This window comes from Aulostomus chinensis, chromosome 20 (assembly GCF_037954235.1).
Source record: "Aulostomus chinensis isolate RoL2024-O1b breed Wild chromosome 20, RoL_Achi_v1.0, whole genome shotgun sequence".
Classification (NCBI taxonomy): Eukaryota; Metazoa; Chordata; class Actinopteri; order Syngnathiformes; family Aulostomidae; genus Aulostomus; species Aulostomus chinensis.
Genome location: NC_141339.1, coordinates 23,137,727 through 23,145,944, shown reverse-complemented (window position 1 = coordinate 23,145,944; position 8,218 = coordinate 23,137,727). Strand labels below are relative to the sequence as shown.

The 8,218-nt window shown below is 44.8% G+C and overlaps 1 long non-coding RNA gene across 2 annotated transcripts; it reads left to right on the top strand.

Annotated features, from left to right (window-relative positions):
• The first annotated feature begins 4,678 nt into the window (after positions 1–4,678).
• On the top strand, positions 4,679–8,218 carry LOC147243301 (uncharacterized). 2 transcript variants are annotated; one of them, XR_015110646.1, is made up of 3 exons: positions 4,679–4,970; positions 5,323–5,509; positions 7,480–8,218. It is a non-coding gene; the product is annotated as an uncharacterized LOC147243301 (long non-coding RNA). The 2 variants fall into 2 exon arrangements; XR_015110645.1 differs by lacking the exon at positions 7,480–8,218 and adding an exon at positions 5,836–6,205.

Genomic DNA, 8,218 nt, shown 5'->3' with positions numbered 1-8,218 from the left:
AGAGATAATAAACTTTCAGTCTCACGCGGGCGAAGTTCCTGGAGGTCAGAAAGAAAACCTAAATTGCAGTGGCGGCATTGACCCAGCAGACACAGACACAAATGCGGTCAGGGGCGTTTACAGGAAGTGAATGCATGTACAACACTGTTGCCAGTCCAGCTAGTTTTTCTTTAACACTCGTTGCACTTCTCTAGCTGTCCATGTTAAATTCAAGAACCGACAGTTGAGTTCCACTCATTAAACACAAGGTGGTGAATTCCAGCCCATCATCTGTCATTACGGTCATTTGCGAGCTTGCTGGTGGGTGCCCTCCATCTCATTCCTTCCCATAGTCCATCTGAGTGACACGATAACAGCTAAACATTGACGTAGCAGCAGTTGGTGTACACCCTCTGCAGCGGAATGTAGACGGCTGGACGTCGAGCCCAGAAACCTTAGCAGGAGCTCCTGTATGAGGTTACCGGTGTTAAAACTGTGCCACATTCACTGGATTGTGTCCTGCATGACAAGGATTCCTGGCACTACTCCTCCATTGGCGTCTCAATAAAAAAGTGAACAGAGAAGTCTGTAAACGAAGAATTCAAGTCCCGTTGCCGGACGGGGAATTCGCAGCTTTTCACAGTTCATTTCTGCATGAAAATATGAGACAGTGAACCTTCCCCGCTCATTTGTTCCAGATCAGTTTGATTGTGTGGAGACAGGAAGTAATGTGGAAATATTCATGATCCAAAGTTACGGCACATAAAACAAATCTGAAAATAGACAGGATTTGTATAACCTCACAGTTGTCAAGGCCACAGCATTTATTTCATTAGTACTATTTTACTTCTTACATCATATGCTACCACATGATGTTGCTTTATCCTTTTATTTCTCCCTGGCTAAAACGGTTTCATTGTCAGTGAATACAAGCAAGGCAGCTTCTACATTGTCATCACGTTGTTTTAGATAAAGTTCATGTGAATTAGTAAGAATTGCAATTGTTTATAAGACTATAAACTAACAGGATTAAGGAGGCAGCGGGAGGTGGTTTAGTTCTACGTGTGGCCTCCAGCTCTGTTGGGTCTGTGGGTGGGACGCCTAATGAGGGTATGTGTATTAGCGCCTCCTCTGGTCAATCGGGGAACCAGTTCGAGGGAATCGCGTGACCCGTGAGGAGTAGAGTTTGAGTTTGGAATGCTTGGCTTCCCATTAACTTTATCAACAAACCTTTTGTGGCTAACCAGAGCCGTACTGTTTTCACACTGCTCTCTAAAGGTGGATGTTATCGCAGCACGTAGGAATAAGGCAGCATTTATCACTCTAGGCGTCATAATGGTGGAGTCATTTTTTCCACAGGTAGAAGTGGCTTCAAACGACCTTTTTGGGGACAGAGACAGACTGGAGTCGTGGCTACTTGTACTACACATGAATGAGAACACTCATCATTGTATTGCAGTGGCCATTTGGACCAGGATGACTACTGTCAGACACACAGAATGGAATTCCTTCAGCGAAGCACTTCTGCCTCAAGAAAAATGTTGCTCCAATAGCCGGTACCTGCAGCACAGTAGAGGTCAAGTAAATGTGTTGACCCAGCTTCAGCGCACGGCAAAGAATGGCAGATAACAGCAACACCTGGGAAGCCGGATTCATTAAGATCCCTAATACGGAGCACTAAATTGCTTGCGTGTTCTAATATGTCGCACATTGTTGCCATGCGTGTTGCAGGTGATTGACAACAGGTGCAAACAAAGGCATCGGTATCTAAATGAGGGTTTTGTGCATTTTAACGGCGGCCGACTGGAGAGGAAGGAGAGCAGCCCACTGGAGGAGAGATGAAAGAATAGGAGGACGTACGTTGACTTCATTTTCTTTAACTTCAGCGTTTCTGAATGGTTTTGTTTGATTACGGTTTCTGTCATTCCAGAAATGTTGACACGAGTTGTTCATTCGCATTGCTTGTTCTAAAATATTGCATTTGCTTTTCCTCCTCCCAGTGTTTTTAGATCCTCCTCGGTGCGATACGATCCTCCGTGCAGAACCCCTGGAGGACCTGTTAGCACACGGGCGTTTAGTAAATCAGGGATAGAGAGCACATACCTCCATCGAGGCACCTGGCGGGTCTGAATGACAGATGAGGTGACAAAGACAAACAAGACGACAAAACTGTGTCATTGTGATGTTTGCACTATCAGACTTACCTCCTGTAACCACCAGGCGGCGCTATGACTTCAGTTCAGCGGGTCGACATCCTCAGGACTCTCATCAATGATCCGGCCCTGAGGAGTCCTGTTACAGTTTCCTGTTCTATGGACAAATATCAAACATGGCCGCCTCGCCACTGTGGCACGGTTTAGCCAAAACTCTCTGTCTCCACAGTGACCCACCACCAAGTAATCTGGTCGGCCCGCTAGGATGAGGACAAAAAACCAAAACCTATTTTCTGTCACCACCAGGGGACCCTCAAACTTATCTGCCCCAAAATGTAATAGGCACTTCCCTGGCCTAGGCTCCGCCCCTCCACCAAGTTGGGTGGAAATCAGCCTCATAGTTATTTTTTACTGACAAAGACACACACAAACACCGTGGAAACATGACCTCCTCAGCGGAGCTAAGGTACATTTAATAAGCCGGTGGTATTACGGCACAGTAGGACTACGCAGGGGAAGTCAAGCGTAAAGAAGATCCGTAGCTGTAGGGATCCTTTCCGTCCCGTTGCCAACACTTGGAATAACAACCTGAGCCTGTCAGTGGCAAAAAGAAGCACTTTTAATGGATGTACTTTGACACAGACAAATGTCCTGCGGGTTTAGTTTGCAGCTGTTTCCTATTTGACGGTTACGGCGTTCCCACTCAATACTGGACCGATTCCAATTGTTTGTGTCCCTATTAATCATTTAGACCCCTGCAACATGGGAAAATAGGGGTTTAAAGTCCCTCAGTTGTCTCTTTAAAGGGGAGCTTTTTTCCCACAGTGCAGCAGGCGGAGCTGCAACGTCGAGAGGCAGCACCTATTTGATGGGTGCATCAAGTAAATCAGCCTGAAATCAGAGAAAAATGTGGCAACAGAGAAAAGTGGTCAACACCACGAGGAGCCATCCATCAGAGAGACAAGCCGAGATGTTTAAGATGACATCACACCTCTGCCAACCTGATCCGGTTTCAAGTCACTACTTGAAAAAAGACCTTTAGACTGTGTGTGTGTGTGTGTGTGTGTGTGTGTGTGTGTGTGTGTGTGTGTGTGTGTGTGTTTGGGCGCACGTTCACGCAAGCCTCGGTCCTGTGACTGGCAACAAGACTCCTCGGCCATCCAACCACCATCTTGCAGTGTTTGGTGATGAGGTCAGACTCCCTCATTCTGTTTGTGTGTGTGTGTGTGTGTGTGTGTGTGTGTGTGTGTGTGTGTGTGTGTGTGTGTGAGAGAGAGAGAGAGAGAGAGACACCTGCCTCCTGTGTGACAGCACCATGAGCGTCCTCATGAATCATGAGTCATGTGGCCTCTTTGACTTGTGTGCCCAACTTAGAAAAGGCCATAAAATTTGTCCCTCCCTAAGTGTGTGTGTGTGTGTGTCAGAGAGAGAGAGCAAGTGAGAGAGAGAGAGAGAAGGGGGAGGTGGTGAACTAAGTTAGAATTAGAAGTAGAAGTGAAACCTTAGTAGGGCAGCAGGGGATCATGGGAGGAACCAGGAAGTCAGATAGTAGTTTTGCGTGTCTGTTCAAGTGTGCAGGGGAGGCCGAGGTCAAGGGGGATCAGTAGTGGACTCACTGAGAAAACTGGCGTCATTACATACAGCTGTCAGTTGCATTTTAAAATAAAATTCAAAGACAAAAGACCTATTTTTTATTTTTATACTACAATGTGAGATACTGTCATTAGCGTGTGATGCAGCTAGCCTTGTTTTATCCTATGATCGAACACGAAGTTGTATGTCAGGAAGTGGGTCATGGTTCTAGCAAGTCACGGTTCTAGTTAGTCCGCTTTCAGGCCATCTTAAGGGGAGAGAGTACTGGCAGTGATCTTGTCCCTCTCTTGGCAATGTAACTGCCCATAATTCAATCAATAGTAATACTGGTAGCTACTTTGACCCGTTAGCAGCTACTTTTATCAGTTAGCAGCTACTTTGACCAGTTAGCAGCTACTTTTATCAGTTAGCAGCTACTTTGACCAGTTAGCAGCTACTTTGACCCGTTAGTAGCTACTTTTACCAGTTAACAGCTACTTTTATCAGTTAGCAGCTACTTTGACCAGTTAGCAGCTACTTTGACCCGTTAGCAGCTCCTTTGACCAATTAAAAGCTCCTTTGACCAGTTAGCAGCTACTTTGACCAGTTAGCAGCTACTTTTACCAGTTAGAAGCTCCTTTTATCAGTTAGAAGCTACTTTTACCAGTTAGCAGCTACTTTGACCCGTTAGCAGCTACTTTTACCAGTTTGAAGCTACTTTTACCAGTTAGCAGCTACTTTTATCAGTTAGCAGCTACTTTGACCAGTTAGCAACTACTTTTATCAGTTAGCAGCTACTTTGACCAGTTAGCAGCTACTTTGACCCGTTAGCAGCTCCTTTGACCAGTTAGAAGCTCCTTTGACCAGTTAGCAGCTACTTTGACCAGTTAGCAGCTACTTTTATCAGTTAGCAGCTACTTTTACCAGTTAGCAGCTACTTTTACCAGTTAGAAGCTCCTTTTACCAGATAGAAGCTACTTTTACCAGTTAGCAGCTACTTTGACCCGTTAGCAACTACTTTTACCAGTTTGAAGCTACTTTTACCAGTTAGAAGCTACTTTTACCAGTTAGAAGCTCCTTTTACCATTAACTACATTTTAATTTACATGATGAATATTAGTGAGCCAGGTGTATTTAGCTTGAAGCTATTGCAGACTGCTACGCTAGAAGCTAAAAAAAAAAAAAAAAGCAGTGTGACTCATTCTGCGTTCTGGAGTGACGAAGAAGTAATGAAGTCATTTTTTTTCCAGCTCAACACACTCGTTTGTGAGTACTTGAGAGACAAAACATACTTTTTGGGTGAATTATGGTGAATAATCAAATAATGCTAATTCTGGCTTTATTTGCTCTGGCGAATTACATAATGTCAATGACAATTGTGTTGGCTAAGTTAGCATTTTATTACTGTTACAAAGTGACGTCTTAGGCAATATAAGCAGCAGTTTTCATCAAGAGAGAAACCTCATGAGACAATTTACTGTGAATATATCAGCCACACGTGCTAATGAGGATTCTCTTTGTGGGTTTGTGATTACTGTACATGTATTAATTATCCATCCTGTTATCCATCCTGTCTCGTTTGCTTTCATGCCTCTCTATCTAACCTGTCGTTGATTAGCTGAATGGGTCTCAAGGATAAAGGGAGAAGAGGCAGCAATTACATTCTTGTTACCAGGCGCCAGCTTCTTGGGCTCCGTGGGAGAAGGATCAGCACTTGCTGGGGAAATATATTCCATCACCCGGGAGTCCGGCTCTGGAAGCCAGCGCTAAGAAGTCATCCAGACCATTCAAACAACACAAAACTGGTAATTATGCAAGGCAAATGCAAAGCATTTGATGAACATTTCTCACATTTCAATTTTGCTTCTGTCCGCGGTTTAGCATGCTAAACTGAAAACGTTTTTGTTCTGCATCCGTTCCAAGCCTCGCCTCCCGGCATCACCTCGTCACCTCGCGGGATGCTCATAATTAGAAAGCATCTTGTTAGCTCTATCTTTGCTCTCCTTAATTAAGAGGAATCATCCTCTCCCTCTTTTCATTGTCCAGCTGAGGCGAAAAGAAGCTTTGCTTTTCTTGTCATGTACCCTTTTTTTTCTTTATGTTAAGGGATGTTTTTTTTTTTTTTTTGAAGGTTTTCTTTGAATTGATAAGAGAGGGAGAGGCTGGGTAATGAAAAGACCCACGTTCACCAAGGACCTCAGGAGCCACCTGATAAATTGGCTTGTTAAGAGGAGAAGGATCACTGTGTGACATCTTTCTTCCATTCAATCCCAGCAACACAGGTGCAACGGAATAAAAATGAGAATCAATCAAATGGCGCTGTAACTGGTGCTTGTATTGGTATAAAAACCCTGAGCTGAGGGGTTGATCAATTCCATTTTTAATTGTGGGGACTCAGTTTGAGCGATTGTTGCATAGACACAGAGACGGATCAATAGAAACAAATATTTTACAGGGCCGGGAGTGTCTAAGATGCATCCATCCCAAGGCCAATGTCTCGTAGCTTGTGAATGAAAGAGTGGGGACAATGAAAGCTGCGAATAAAGGGTGTGTGTGTGTGTGTGGACCCTATTACCCAGACACCACCAACATGTATGGAAGGATGACTTGATGCTATGAATACTAGAAGACAGTGAGAGGATTTTTGATATCTGAGGAGAAGGAAACAAAGACAGACAGACAGACATAAGGGGGTGAAGGTTTGAGAAACGGGGGGATGGATGATGGACTGATGGATACATGGAGGAGGGTAGCGAGGGAAATATATAAAGGGTTAGACAGCACTTCTTTTCTGTCAGTCTCCAAGCAACTCACAATAGAAGGTCAGGGAAGGAAGAAAGGAGGGAGACGACGAAATACAGAATACGCCTTTATTCAGCGGCAGACAGACAGACAGACGAGCAGACACACCACAAACACACAAACACGAAGCGGACACTTGAACCAGCTCCCCTATTAAACAGAGCATTAAATAAAACATACAGGAGAGCACACCCAGGATGAGTAATTGGGATTTTTCCTCTCAATTACAATTTTTCTAAAAAAAATTTAGCTCGCGAAAGCAGCGCGACTAAGACAATATGAACCTTTTTAGAAATGCAAGCAAAGACAGGAAGGAGCCATATTTGTGTTACAGAATGTGGTCACAGACTACGAACTTCGAATCATCAAAATCCCTCAGTACTTTTCTTATTAACCTTTAAAAATGTGTCCTCCGGATCCCCGACCCAGAGCCCGATCCATCTCAGCACCTTCTGGGGCTCATGTTTCTAAATGTAACACACCGGTCCACACACATTTACATCTTTTTGTTGGACTATTTTGATCATCATAGCAAGACAAATAGAACAAAAAATAGACGCTTAAACAACCACTTCAAGTGGATTCAAGGAATTCAAATGAGACAGATATAAACTGCCAGAGCCTGGAACCGACTTCTCAGGGATTTAGAACTGGAACCGGAACCCAAAGCACTTGTTTCTGGTCATGTTGCCCATTCTCTCCAACAAGCTCCTTGAAAATCTCTCCGTTGAGGGCTTGAGCTAACAGACGCACGCGCGCCAGTGGTGGCTTCACTTCATCAGAGCAGGTAGTAAGTAAATATGTTCCAGAACTTTAGGTCAGCAATGCAAGAGACGGTTATCTCAGCAACTGTTCATCTGTTCTGGCCACAAGAGAAAGAGCAGTGCTGCATTTGAGGTTGCCTGAAAGAGCAGTTCTCACTTTTGCCTGCCAGAAGTTACATTTTCTGTTTGGGTTTATTGTGACATTGTAGCAGAGTGACAAGCCTGACGCGGGGAATGCACCGCGCCACTTTGTTCTCTCTGGAGTTTCTGTCACCTCCAGCGCCAGGAGGATCGCAACATCACGCAGTGAAGGAAGAGAAATACCTGCCATGAAAAACAGATCCAACGTGGGCCGGATCCGGCGTTGTGGGAGGAGGGGGCTGGGAGAACCGTTCATGGGTATCTGCTGGTCTGATGGAGGAGGGACGCTCGCTACAGCCACATTAACTGGCTTTGGGAAGGCTAAAGGTTCAAGGAAGAGGATTCTACAGGAATGATTGGCGGCTATTTATGCAAAAGCCCAGCAAAAAAAAAAAAAAGGGCTCCCCATGCCCTTGGACTGAATATTCACTTGAGGGAAATCTCTTTCACTTCTCATTCTTGCATTCATACTCATATAATCATACTGTTGCATAAAAGAAGTGTGACATCAATCCTTAAGGTTCTTGTCGCTTTTGAAATGGATCTTCTTCTCAGAAACGTTGAGTTTTCAGACATTAAACTGCCCTCCGGTCCCCCGTGTGGCCGCACGGTACAAATGCTTCTTCCTGTCTTGATGTTGAGCTTGGAGTCCCCAGATTCTTGACATGTTGCATGACGATATATTATGACCCCATGACCCCATGGTGTCACTTCCCCCCGGGATTACGGAGTGGAGCGGTGCTCATGTCCCGTTCCCTGTGAGAGGAGGGTACCCGCCCGGTCGTGTATGAAGTGAAATCCACCGCC